At 35.0% G+C, this 15,359-nt stretch overlaps 1 protein-coding gene across 1 annotated transcript in view; it reads right to left on the bottom strand.

Annotated features, from left to right (window-relative positions):
• Window positions 1–15,359, bottom strand: part of LOC129774039 (diacylglycerol kinase eta) — a 265,856-nt gene that overhangs the window by 217,837 nt on the left and 32,660 nt on the right. The window lies entirely within an intron of this gene.

The raw sequence follows: 15,359 nt of genomic DNA, 5'->3' as shown, positions 1-15,359 counted from the left end.
ATTGCTAGTAGTCACTGGGGGATTCATATTCCATGATTTGATTCACTATTCCCTTGATTTTCCTCGTTCGCCCTAGTTTGCATTGCAAAAGCCTTCAAGATACTGCTCGAATCCGGAACATTGCAACGTAGATGGTCAACGTCAATTAATCTAATACGAATGAATTTATTTTCTAATTCGCACTGTGGCCAGTACAACGACCACAGAGTTTCTCCCTCTCCATAATGAACCACCCATGAGGATATCTGTTGAAACCTGTCAGTCCCACTGAGTGGCGTATGTATGCACCGAACTGTCTGCAGTTGACATCGAAATGATCAACAGCACCGGTCATCCCACTGCCGCCGACAGGCAATATTGTGTAATGACCAAACTAAATTATCGTCATCATCACCATCATCACTTTCGTCGTTCCGTGCCGTGCACAAACACAAAATACAGCCCGAAACTCCACGCTCTGATCCGTGGTGGGCCCTAAACAGACAAGGTGTAGATACGGCCTGTCGAGGGGGTGCCATTCAATGCTGAAATCTAGGTCAGCGCCAAGATATAAGTTAGCACTATTCACACGGATACATGACGAGTAGATGGAAACTCTAAATGGACTATTTTCTTCGCAAAAAAAGTTTTTCCTTCAAATGTCAAACGGCATGGAGTGTAAATGTTTCACACGGTAAATGGATTGACTCGTATTTTAATGTTAGAGCCTTCTAGTTAAATTTATTGCTTTATTGCTGAGTCTAATCTGTCTGTCATTTAATGTGTTTGGTTGCCTTAGCCGTGATAATCCCATTTCTGTCCACTAAAATCAGAATCACTTTATACAGATTGTACCACTGAAGCCATCTATCGATAGATTACTGATTTATGAACAGGGTGATTCAGAGTAACTGTCACCGATTTTTAAAACTGTCCTGTTCAAAATGGGTAACCAAAACACACTTAGGTAGCATTATTTTGAAGTGTATTGACCCATTCTAACGTGACGTGACAACGTTTTGATTCACTAAACAATTTTTTTTCTCGTTTTCATGTTTAAATCACACGATTTCCAAAATGTAAATAAGTCAAAGTAAAAATGGAAATATTTCCTACAAGAATCATCAGTTGGAGAATATATCATAGTTGAATTCGGTTGTTTCCAGTCTAATACTTTTGTGACGTGACGTGTTTTTTAATGTTTTTTATATAGTTCGTTTATTTTCACAGGCTCAGTTACATAAGTTTTAAGGAGCCAAATTCTTAACTATATTTTTATTTAATTATTGAATTCTATGGTTAGTAAAGTAGAAAACCAATTAATCACAGTCGATTCGAAATTAGAAGGGTGACATATTTTTTTCAAGAAAAGGATGGTGTATGAGGATTGTAACAATGTTGATGGTTACACTCTATTCTTAAGGTAGTAACCCGGAGTGACGGCCGAAATTTCGACGTTTTTCATAATTTTTTTTAACAAGAAAATAAAATGCGATCGTTTTAAAATTTTTACATGTTTTTATTAGTGTTATATAGAAAAAAAAATTATTTTACATGAATTTGTTTTTAATATTTGGCGTCAGAGTGGAACCCTTGGAAAGAAGATGAGCTGGTTCGGAGAAGCACACAGCCTTCCGAAGTCATCTGAAATAAAAAAAATTAAAAAAGATTGTCATTCTGCAGACTTGATTTTAATGAACTAACTTATAATATACATAATACAAAAAAAATTAAAACCAAATGGCGGACTCGTGAAAAAGTTCTCAAAATCAAAAATTTTTTTTTTGATAAATTGTTTAACTAAAATAAGGATAGCGCTCCTCTTGTTGTATGCGAAAAGTGCGGGGAGCGCGATAGCGCTCTTCTTGTTCTATGTTATTATTTTTGACTTAGCACCCCTTAACGTAGGATTTCGTCTTTCGGGGACATTTTTTAAAGAGGACTTCACGCGCTTTATGCAGCAAACAATAATTTTGAATAAAATTGTTTAAATATTATTTTTCATCATTTTAAAAAAATTATTTATGTATATATGTATTTTATTTGTATTTTATGTATTTTATAAACCTAACTTTTTATGTGTTTTTTTCCTATTAATACAGCTTTTGGGACCTAATCAGTTATCTATGCTCTTTAGTATTTTTTAAATATACCCAAACTCATCCGCATTTTTGGCATATGCTAACAAAATTTGCTCCGCACTCAAACGGTTAATACAAAACGTAGCGATTCCATATAGTTCTACCATAATGATGTATTTGGAAAAGTAGTTGAAAATTATAAACAAATTTCATAAAATTGCATGAACATGACGGTATAACACGACAAACATATTGAAAGAGCCTATTTACTATAAGAAAGATAATAAATTAGAAGTATTTTTTAAATATCTCGAGAATGGCTGCATTTAGAAGGATATATAAAGAGCTTTTTTGTTTGAAATGACATCAGGATTCATAATTTGAGGCTAAAAATGATTGTTAACATACAAAAATTCGAACTTGCGAAAATTTAAAAAAATCGATGTTCCACAAAGTTTGTCAAAAATAGTTATACCATCTTGGGCTCTTTATTTAAATTTTCTACACGACTTCTATTTTTATGAAATTAAAAAAAAAAATAAAAAAAATTATAAAACTGAATAAAATAAAAAAAAGAGCTTTTTTGTTTAAAATCGCATCAGAATTCATAATTTGTGGCTAAAAATGATTGTTAACATACAAAAATTCATAAAAAATCGATGTTCCACAAAGTTAGTCAAAAATAGTTTCACTATCTTGGACTCAATTTTTGAATTTTCTACATGGCTTCTATTTTATATGGATTTTTTTGGATTTTTAAATATGTATTTTAGATATTGCAAAGTAAAGTTTTTTTTGTAAATAAAAAAAAGAGTACTTATTTCTTTCTCAGCGTATATTTTACTCTATAACTCTTTCAAAGACACTATTTCGGTACGACTCATAGGGTGCTCATACACTGTTTGACCGAAGCCAAATATTTGACTCTTTTTGACAGATAAAATTTGATCAACGTGTACTGATCAAATATATTCTACACAAAACACGACAAGCAAATATTCAATTATTGGATGCCTAAAATATTTTTTCAGTCTGTTCTTCGAACCTGTCGGTACATGGTTAGGTTATCTTGAATATTTCAGTTGATTTTTTCCATGTTCGGTGTTTGATATTTTTTACTACTGTTGAAAATTGAAGAGTGGCAAACAAAATAGTGTTTGTACAAATATCAAATCAAACCTTATCTGTCAAAAAATAACAAATATTTGACCTCCGGGCAAACAGTGTACGGCCACCTATAGTTGCTGAGATATAAATTATCAATGTATTCTCTTACTAAAATCGATACGCCCTTTTCAAAAGTTACACTTGAGTAAAAAAATCCCAAATGCAGAAATTTGTGTTTCATTTGTATGATAGCCGCCCCTTAGAGAGGGGGTGGAGTGTCAAACCACAATAGAAACATTTATTGCACCCTAAAACCTCCGTATGCCTAATTTGGTTTCATTTACTTGATGATTTCTCGAGTAATGCAGAAATTTGTGTTTCATCTGTATGGCAGCCCCCCCCCCCCCTTAGAGAGGGAGGGGTGGAATGTCTAACCACCATAGAAACATTTATTGCACCCTAAAATTTCCAGATGCCTAATTTGGTTGCGTTTTCTTGATTAATTCTCGAGGAATGTAGAAATTTGTGTTTCATGGAGGGGAAGATGACCCTAATCCGACCGGTGCTCCTGAACCTACCCCGCATTATATCTCGAGATTGGTGCTTTCTACCGAATTTTTTAGTAGTGTCAAACGAAAGGTTTCACAACGCTTGCAAATTTATAATATGGCGACTTTTTATTTGCTCTCTTTATTCTAGCGTTTCAGCGCTATTTTGCGTTTTCATTGCGAAACAGCAAAAAGTCAGGTGTTGTCAAGTCACAAAAGTATTTGATTGACAACAAGCTAATCGAACTATAAAATATACTCCAACTGATGATTGTTATAGGAATTCTTCTCGATTTTACTATATAAAGGTTTAATTTTTGCGATGATTTGCGAAAAAGTTAATAGTTTGTAGTTAATCAAAATGTTGTCATGTCACGCTAGAATTAAGTATATACTTTTCGTTACGTGACAACAATTTCTTGAGATAGTTCAAACTCCTCAAGTTGTTGATCCTCATTGTTTGTTAAGTGAAACCCAAGTTTAGAAATGTATATCTTATCTCATCATATCTATCCATCAGATAAACTAAAAAAAAGCACTTTGTTTGTGGCGTGACAACGCGTCAAAACACCTGTCTCTCAAATTCTTGTTTCCCATAAATCACAAAATGAAACGTAAATCTACTCACTGCTCTTCAAGCAAGTACAGGTCGGACTCGATTATCCGGAGACTCGATTATTCGGAATTTTAGACTCGATTATCTGGAGAATTTTATTTTCGATTTTCGGAAATTTTGAATAATTTGTAGACAGCGCGGACTCGATTATATACAGTTTCTGATTTCTTTTCATTGTATATAATCAAATCCTGTACATAATCGAGTCAAAAACAATTTTTTTTTCATTCGTTTTTTTGCATGTTTTTTTTTTTTGAATATAAAAGAGGAATTCGATTTTGATTCATCCCCCTAAAGTCAGAAAACACCTTTCTCACATGAAAAAAAAAGATTTTTAACGTGTTATTATTAAATTCATCCTAAAAATGTGTATTAAACTAGATTGTTTCTATTCATTAGAAGCTCTCTAATCGCCCTACAATTTGTTCTTTGACACCCAACTTCTATCTTTCTTAATTTGGCCGCAATATCGATATAAACAATTATTGGTAAAAATTCAAGCAAAATCTTCAAAAATCACGATTTTTAGCCCATTGTACATGTAATAAGCACTTAAATTGCCCCTAACGTTGAAAGGATCGTGCACCCGTGGTCGAGTGGTTAGCGTCTCACATTATCATGCCGGGTGTTTGGGTTCGATTCCCGTTCTGGCCGGGGGATTTTTCGTCAAAGAAATTTCCTTCGACTTGCACTGTGGTCACGCGTATTCAAGAGCTTGCCCCTCGGAATACATTCAAGGCGTGTTATTTGGCTTAAGAAATCTTAACTAAGTATTAATAAAATGACGCTAGTTAATGCATACGTTGAGACGGCAAAAGTTCCACAGGGAACGTTAACGCCATTCAAGAATAAGAACGTTGAAAGGTTAAATTTCTTCTTGAAATAAGTCATATGCGAAATATAAAAAAAAAAATCCAAACTGTATATAATCTAGTCCAAAATTGAATCTGATCGGATCACATATAATCGAGTCTGTATATAATCGAGTCCGACCTGTAATTCCATATTGAATAGCCAATATGAGTACAAGATGGCGCCAAACTTTTTTTTTTACAACCCTATCAAATCAAATGAAAGGGCTTGACTAGTAGAACACAGTTATTTAAGAAAAATGCAAATCCAAGATGGCGGCCACTACAAAATGGCGGATTACATATTTTCTCAGAACCCCATCAATATGGATATCAAATGAAAGGGATTGACTAGTAGAACACAGTTATTTATGAAAAATGCAAATCCGAAATGCAAACCATATTTTTTTCAAAACCCCATCAATCAAATGAAAGTACTCGACTGGTAGAACACAGTAGATCATGAAAAATCCAAATCCATGATGACCGCAGTTCCCAAATAAACAATTACTTTTTAATGGTCTGATTCAGCTTGACCTGTTTGTATGTATGTTTGAATGTTTGTAGGGTTGTCCCACATTAATTGAAATTTGACCCCGTTCCTGGTCACTGATTGATCTGAAATTAGGAACATACCTTTAAATCTACTGCCATTATGAAACTGCGTATTCCATGATCTTGAAAAATTCAATTTGGCCGCCGCTAAAAAATGGCTGAATGGCTTGACTTGAAGAATACACTACATTATGAACAACGTAAATTTGAATAAGACGCCGCCACAAAATGGTCGACTATATATTTCTTTGCAATCCCCTCAATATTGGTATCAAATGAAATGATTTGACTAATAGAATATAGTACATCATCAAAATATTCCGAAGAAAGTTAGGTAAGAAATAAAAATTAAAAAAAAAACCTTTAATGGTTTTATTGTAATTGTAGAGAAGCATACTAATGATACAAATAATTTACTAAAAAACTAGAAACTAAACTTTACTAAAAACTAGAAATAACATAAGTAAAAAAACTTTTTAAGTTAGACGGTTTAATATACTAAAAGCTAGAAAATAATTATTCAAGTAGCAGTTAGTAGTTATCACATCCGCTCCTTTATTTATCTAGGGCAATGATGAGACTAAGATAAAATCGTGGGGTATATGATGGAACAACTAACTGTGGATAATGTTTAACGTTTATTTCTTACCAAACTTTCTTCGGAATATTTCCATGATGTATTGTATTCTATTAGTCAAATCATTTCATTTGATACCGATATTGAGGGGATTGCAAAAATACATAGTCGACTATTGAGTAGCGGCGACCTTTTTGAATTTTGTGTTATTTATTATGTTTTATGTTCTTCAAGTCAAGCTATTCAGCCATTTTTCAGCGGCGGCCAAATTGAATTTTTCAACATCATGGAATACGCAGATTTATAAAGGTGGCCGTACACTGTTTGCCCGGAGGTCAAATATTTGATATTTTTTGACAGATAAAGTTTGATTTGATATTCGTACAAACACTATTTTGTTTGCCACTCTTCAATTTTAAACAATAGTAAACAATATCAAACACCGAACATGGAAAAAAATCAACTGAAATATCCAAGGTAACCTAACCATGTACCGACAGGTTCGAAGAACAGACTGAAAAAATATTTTAGGCATCCAATAATTGAATATTTGCTTGTCGTGTTTTGTGTAGAATATATTTGATCAGTACACGTTGACCAAATTTTATCTGTCAAAAAGAGTCAAATATTTGGCTTCGGTCAAACAGTGTATGAGCACCCTAAGAGTCTTGATCGAGCAGGCATTCAGTGTGGACGTTATTTTCGTCGCTCCATGCTCACACTTGGTACTTTCCTAGATAGTTTGAGCTCAATAGTTTAACGCAAGTGTTTATTTTTCTGTTTGGAAAATATATAAATCCCGAGAAAATAAGTGTTGTCTGTGTCGATAAAATAAACTCAGTGGAATCAAATTTAACTTCCTGGAAAAACCTTGGGAAAAAAGGTTGCAAAAGTGAAATTACTCGTGGGACAAATTCATTTTGTTTTTACGTGTGTGAGTGCGGTTTGCATATGCTCGCGTTAACCCATCGCTATCATGTCGGTACGAGTTTCATCGAGTGTGTACGATATACGAAATCGAGCTGTGTCTCATTCCGAAGTGTGATATGAGCGTGTGTTAGTTTGCAGCTCGTTTAGCCTCCCGTGTGAGTTCTAGAACTCCTCTTCCTCGAGTGTGATACACTCGTTGCGCTTTCTTGTTAATTGAAAGAGCGGATAGGCACAGTGCTTGTGGCAGTGGAAGTAAATTTGTCTGCAGCTTTGGTAAACATAACCAAAAGCGTGATAGAGATAGAGTGTTATTTGGTGAGAATAACGTCTCTCGTTTCTACCGCTATTGCAACAATAACGGGAATATGGACGTCAATCAACGAGTGGTATGAGTTTGAGTGCGTACCGCTGTGAAAATATCACATGTAGCTTGGTGGAATGACAAACATTATGAGATGCCAACAATCTAAGCTAAGTTCTCCTATACAGGTAAACTTCGATATAACGTACATTTCACTTTCAAAATTGTACGTTGTATCGAATTGTACGTTATATCGAAGCATAATAAAGTACTCACAAACGTAGTCTATATTACATTATTGTGTTGCTGTTTTAGTAAAGTTAATAAATAACTTCAATCAGAAGACGAAGCCAGCCTTTCTCATGATGTTTCCCTTCGTGCTGATGATTAAAGCTTGATTCATTTAGAATCCGGAATCACAAAACCAGCTGTATTTCGGAATTGATTGAAGGTACAAAACTTGTTTTAGCATCACAATAAAGATAATTCATTGTTCTATCAGAAAAAAATATTGAAAAAAATTTTCCTTTACACTTTGGAAATGTGTACGTTATATCGAGCTAAAATGTACGTTATATCGAGTGACGTTATATCGAGGGTACGTTATAACGAGGGTACGTTATATCGAAGTTTCCCTGTATTATTATTTTTGAAAAAGTGAATCATTTACATGAATTTAGTCTTTAATTCTCAATTCTATTCAGCCATTCAGTTAATGAGTACAATAGAACCCCGATTGTCCGCGAGCGGATTGTTTGCAAAAGCGAGTTCCATGAAAGATCCGTGGACTTTCCTGGAATTTTTCAGTGAGTGGTATGCTCATTTGGTCATGACTTTCACATTGTATGACCATTGTATGATACCTCATATGTATGCGACCTCATAGATGGATTATTGGTGATTTCTGTATTGATGAAGCACGGTTTTCATGCTTAGATATCTTTTTTTGTGATTGCACCTCATTTGCATTCCATTATTGCGTTATCCGCGATTTTCGTTGTTCGCGGTGCCCTTGCAGGCTATTCCACGGCTATTCGGGGTTCTACTGTATGTGTTTTGCAAAAAAATTATTTATCGAAATAATGTATGGTTTTTTTTGTAAAATCAAATTCAGTACGAATTGTTTGGGAGTTTCCATGCTTGCGTCTGTCACTTGACTGCTTTGTGACGTTTGATTTTGTTATTGTTTGCGTGTGTTCGATATACAGGCAAATCTTTTGACGTAGGACTACGTCTAACCGGAAGATATAGGGGGTGAAATGGAAATCTAGGCACTGAACAAGTAGGAAAAAATGCAAGATTTGGAACGCTTATAACTCGAGCATTTCTCAATAGATCGCAAAGGTTTTTGCATCAATTGATAGGAAATATATCTACGCATCTATCATAACGAATAACATTTCATTTTTCTTGAGATAAATAATTGAATTATTGTGAAATATCAAGCATTGTCAAAATGCACTATGTGCCCATTTTTGATTGGTCCATTTTGTGCTCCTCAAATCATACCGACAAAAACGGGCAACCAGAGCAGCAGCGAAATAGAATAAAGCACGATTGGAAAGGAAAAAGAAAACAATGAACGAAACATTGGTCGCAGTCTCACACATGCGTAATTCTCGAGCCTGCCAGTCAGCTTAAAAATCCCCGCTCCGCTGCCGTAACGATCATTCTCATTCAAACCGTACACCACATCGGTTCGCATCACAACACATCAACAAACCAACCCAAGCAGCCATGTCTGGACATGGTAAAGGAGGAAAAGTGAAGGGAAAGGCAAAATCCCGCTCGAACCGTGTTGAACTGGAGTTCCCCGCAAGGGTAGCTAGGCCGAGCGCGTTAGTACCAGTGCACCAGTCCACCTAGCCGGCGTTATATAGTTTCGGCCGCCGAAGTGATCGAGTTAGCTGGTAAAGCTGCTCGCGACGATAAGAAAACCCGCATTCGGAACAGAACACATTCGGTTCTGTGGACATCAAGACAACAGGCAGTTGCAGCGAGTGGCGAGTGGCAAACGCAATCGCAAAACGGCATCAGGTAGCAGAAAAAAAAAGTTTGTCCTTTATACACACTGCTTTGGTGGCAAATCTAGAACAAGGCGGCATCGAGGGCGTTCGAAATGGTTTTTTTCAAAACCACGAGTACTAAGTTTTCTAAATTGGAACCATTCCATAAAACAAGGCGCTTTTCAGGGCCATTAAACCTTCCAAAAAAGAGTTTAGGAAATACAGTTCAATGCTTTCTAAAACAATATCCAAAATAATAATAAAACACAAATTGATTTTTTTATAATTTGTTTACCAGGATATGATGAGTATGTGAATTTGGCAGTTGTTCTGAGCTTATTGATTTTCACCAATTCTTAAATTGCTTCTAGATTGAAAGTACAGTAATTTACACTTATCTCGACATTTAGCTAATTGGACGGACCAGTAATGCGACATATTTAGTTGGACATTTTTGTAAACATAGAGTTCGGGGTCCAAATTATGACCCCACATTGAAGGTCGACACTGTACCACTGTCATCGCAAATGTTCAATTACAGGTTAAAATTACCTCCAATCCGATACTGAGTGGTGGTAATGCGACGTGCCATTGAATGTAATTTACTGTAAAATATGTCACAAGCTGTATGGGAAGAAATTTTCCAACTGTGAAAGCTGTGGCGAGTGGCAAACACAATAGCTAAACAGGAAGGTTTAACCGAACAAGATGGGAATATCGAGTGATAACAAAAACACAACACCAAAGGTTCTTTTCAGAAACATCAACATATTCATGAAGAGTAAACAGTAAACTAATCCATTTTTAAGGTAGATAGGTAGGTATTCACGTAGGAGTAGAAAATAAAACAATATATTTAAAATATATATTTAACAAAAGCTGTCCCTTTTGTATAGTCCTACGTCACTCCGGTTATGTCCCCGACATTACCCACCCGTCTTTTTTGTGCGTTTTTTTATTAGGCTGGTTCGCCTGTTTTTCGTGCGATTTTTCTTTTGTGCGGTGTATGAAAAGAAGTATGTTTGGCGAAGTTGTCGTCCATTTATTTTTTTTATGTGTTTTCTATGCATTTCAAAAGGAGGTCGAACGGTTTGGTTTTTTTTTTGGAAACTTTTTTTTATCTGCCGCACAAAAAAAGTTCTTTCAAATAGGGTACCGAACTCGATTTCTTAAAGCTACAGGTGAAGTTTTGTACGATTTATTTTTTGTGCGGTCTCTATCCCCCGCACAGAATAGGTTTGCCGATATAGGATAAGTTAGGGTTGCTTTGTTTATTCAGTGTATTGTTTTTTTGCGCGAAACATGAGATTGGTTGGCTACGGGTGTATGAAAGCGTGAAGTAAAGCTATCGTAAAGGGTGTGTCACATCAAGTTGCATCACGGAGGGGACGCTGTAGAAATTTTATTTTTAGGAATTATATCTTCAGCTTTCGCTTATAATCAGATAAGAGTGTATAGATCACGTTGGCCATGCTTCACTGTCAATTTTTCGTAAATTTGGAAAAATGTCGTCGAACAAAAAAGGGCGTCGTGAATTAATCCTGTGCACTCATTTCGAGAATCGGTAAGATGCTCCCGATGTGACAACTCCGGAACTTCGCCCAATAGAGAAATATTGGACGATTATGAAGCAGGCCCTCCGGAAGAACCCAAAAGTGGTCAAATCGGAGGCGGACTTCAAGAGAAGATGGATTTCTGTTCAAAAAAAACTACAACCTGATGTTGTACAGAACCTTATGGACGGGGTAAAGAGGAAGGTGCGAGCATACAGGCTTGGGCTCGAAGTATAAATAAAAAGAAAATGCCAAAAGTTGTTTAATAGTTTTTATTTTACTGTCTAAAATTTTCGTGATGCGGTTTGATGTGAAACACCCTTTACTTTTTCGTGTTCTGAAGAATGTGAATGCTGTGAAGAGTTAAACTATAGTGTGAATATCACCAGGAAGACAATCATGGAAGTAGCATCATTATATTTCTATTACTGTTATTTTAAAATAATGTTTTATGTTTGTTCTGTGTTTCTAGTTTCATTCTCTCCTTAATTACTTTTGTGAAGCTACCCCCTTGTTATGCATCTCAATCTATAAAATCTAGTGTTTGTACTGTTTCTGGCTCCCCAACAGCATAACTACAAAACTAGAGCCACCAGGAACATCTCTTACTGAGCATATTATTTATGATTCATCATTGATATTTTTTTTGTTCTTTTAATGCTGTCTATCATTCAAATACATATTTACTTGTTTTTTTTGTGTAAATCTCAATTATCTTTTAAGTATCTTGTCGTGTGTTTGATTACAGTGGAACCCCGATTATCATGCGGATGATCCGCGAATGGTAGTTCCATAGTTATTCTATAGAACTTCCCGAAATTTGTCAGTGAGAGGTAGGATCTTTTGTTTCGGCCATGACTTTCACATTATCTGATCACTGGTGTACACGACCTTACAGATTGATAGCTTAATGATTTCTGTATTGATAAAACATAGTTTTCATGCTGGAATATCTTTATTTCGTATTCACACCTCATTTTCAGTCGTTTATCGCGTTATCCGCAATTTTCGTTATTCGCGGTGACCTTGCCAGACTTTTTCGCGGATAATCGGGATTCTACTGTATTATGATAAAGAAAAAGGTTCGGGTCTATGGGAGTTGAAACGCTTTCAATCCCACTGGCCTTCTTCTTTATCAATAAAAATCAAATTTAAATTTACTCAACCAAACCTTTTATACAGCTACTAATGTGACAACGATTGGAAGGCCGACTTGCAAGTGTAACATTTTACAATTTAGTGTCATATAATTTCATTGGTCTCTCAATTTCAGATTATACATATCTACATACTAGATACCAATTGAGGTTTGAAATGCGTTTGGATATGTGGATATGTTTATATGTTTTGTTAATGATTTATTATAGAATAGTATTAAAAATGACCTGCTATGGTGCTATGCGACGGCAGCTGCGTCAAGAAAAAGCTACTTTTTAATATATTTGTTTTTCAGTTTTAAAAATTAAATTTCGTTTATTTTTTATGTTCGTTACTTGACGATAGTTTTTATCAATCATTTCAAAATTTTATAAAACAATTCTTTTACTCAACCATCAACGTGACACCAATCAGAAGACTGGAGCACATTTATATTACAAATATATCGTATAACTTCACTTACTAATTCTTTCAGCAGATGCCGATTCCACAAAGTAATAGTAATAGTAATAGTAATAGTAATAGTAATAGTAATAGTAATAGTAATAGTAATAGTAATAGTAATAGTAATAGTAATAGTAATAGTAATAGTAATAGTAATAGTAATAGTAATAGTAATAGTAATAGTAATAGTAATAGTAATAGTAATAGTAATAGTAATAGTAATAGTAATAGTAATAGTAATAGTAATAGTAATAGTAATAGTAATAGTAATAGTAATAGTAATAGTAATAGTAATAGTAATAGTAATAGTAATAGTAATAGTAATAGTAATAGTAATACTAATATTAATAGTAATAGTAATAGTAACAAGCTCCGCCAGTAACACCGGCTGAGTGTATCCTATGGCATACCTCCCCTACTAAAAATCCTAAATTCCCGAGACATTTACGAGAGGTCGTAGAGTTCTCTGCATCTCTCTTAAGTAAATGTCGAACTAACATTCCTTCCCTTTCCTTAGCAGTTACAAGGACGTGGCCAGGACAATTCTTAACTGTTGGAGAAAACATGCCTTCATCTAAGAGATATTACTAATCATCAGCAACGGATGGAGGTTAGTTTTTGATTTAACAGTTCTGAATTTGTACCACCTACGATATTGTGCAACTTGCTCAATGCTAATGCTAATGCTAATCATGGAATACGCAGATTTATAATGACAGTATGATGATGATGGTCCCACCTCATACCCCTACAAAGGTTTGAGTTGGACGATTTATCTTTAAGATAATTATGAATTAACAGATATACATGGAAACCAGTATGCAAAACAAAACGGACTGGTTTTTTTTTGCAGACATAAATTTGCTATCAATAGAACAACGGGCAATAGGCGAAAACTGGAAAATTGAATGGTTAAGGCTTATCAAGAAAATTTCCATACCGGGAAGATCCGTGACTGATCGGGAATTGAACCCGATATCTTAAAGTTTCTACTAGAGACTCACTCTGAGATCTGCCACAGTACAGAAAAAAACCTCGACATAACCATCTGCTAATGCGATAGTTTACGAATATTCTGTAGGGGCTATCCCGAACTCGATTCCGGTTTCCACTGTAGATCCTAGAAAATTTCATTGTACATCGGTTTTCGTCAGTGTTCAGAATCTAGATTGTTTATGCCTACAGAAACGCGCGCGTGGCTCAGACGATTGTAGACTACTCTTGTATGTATTTGATGAAGATGTGTTCCAAATTTCAGATCAAATAGTGAACAGGAAGAGGGTTAAATTTCTATTAATGTGGAATAGCGTTACAGACAAACTTAAAAAATCACAAACATACAAACGGGTCCAAGCTAGATAAAACCGTTTGGTAAAAAAGTGCAAATCATAATTATATTATGTTTACCGAACGAAAATTTGTTTTTTTTTATGATTCGATTATGAATCATAAAAAAAACAAAACTCCGGATAATTGAGTCCGACCTGTATTTAATTATTCATTCAATGGTATATGGGCATTGAGGTTGAGGTTTGGGTAAGTTAGTGCAGCGATATTTTCAAAAAACATAAAAATACCGAAAACTTAAAATATTTCAAATATAATTATGTAGTTTTTCATAAACCCTCATCAAAGGTTGTTGCATAAAAACTAAATTTGTTTCGATGTATTCATATAATAACGAGTGTTTATTCAGATAACGTAATGATAACGTTATCACCTCATTTTGCTAGAAATTGACATAGCCAACAAAATGGACGAAGCTCATTATTGAGCGAAAATGTGTCAATTGGAGTAAAAAAGTGAAAGAACCCACCTAGCTTGGTGATTAAACTAGGTGGAGCAGGACTGCAGCTGTGGATCGCGTATATTGGCGAACATAAGTTTTGCATAAGTTTTGGCCAGATTTGGCAAGCTGCCACCACTGCCGAGAGCTGTTTCAGTGGTGCCGTGACAATGAAGCAGATTACATTGAAAATACCCCAATCCTCCCAGTTGCCCCCAATTCCGCCTAATTGAAAAATGTTGGGCAATTGTAATATGCTTGACAATGAAGAGTGCCAAATGCCTCGGGATGCTGCAGACATGAAGACATGTAAAATGGCCGCTGAGGATGATCAACAGGGAGTACAATTTTTGATGGACGGTATCCGAATAAAAGTACGAAAATTCAACAAAACTGTAACCATTTTTTTTCAATATATTGATTTTTTTCTGAAAAGAACAATAAACTATTTGCATTTTGATATACAAACATTTTTTGGTCCTTTAACCAATCCCAAGATACAACTGGTTCTATGGTTCCGGATTAGAAATGCTTCAAACTTTACATGACATTTAACCCTCCTATATTCGCGCATACGGTCTGACAAACAGAGAATCAATAATATGGCTGAATAAAATGACCAATAAAACTGAAAGAAGCTAAAAAAATATATATTTATATATATTTATATTACCAATAACGCCTAAAATACACAATAGCAGTATTACAGAGACACGCACAGTCTGTAAGAATAGGAGTTACGATTTTTCTCGCGAGTAGGGGAATTTGGACCCCCTAAGCAGATCGCCTAATATTTCCAAACCCATACGATCTAACTCAAAAATGTCACATTGTACACTAAGCTACACTTGTTTTCTCTTAATCAAT

Source organism: Toxorhynchites rutilus, chromosome 3 (genome assembly GCF_029784135.1).
Source record: "Toxorhynchites rutilus septentrionalis strain SRP chromosome 3, ASM2978413v1, whole genome shotgun sequence".
NCBI classification, from domain to species: Eukaryota; Metazoa; Arthropoda; class Insecta; order Diptera; family Culicidae; genus Toxorhynchites; species Toxorhynchites rutilus.
This window is presented reverse-complemented; position numbering and strand designations above follow the sequence as displayed.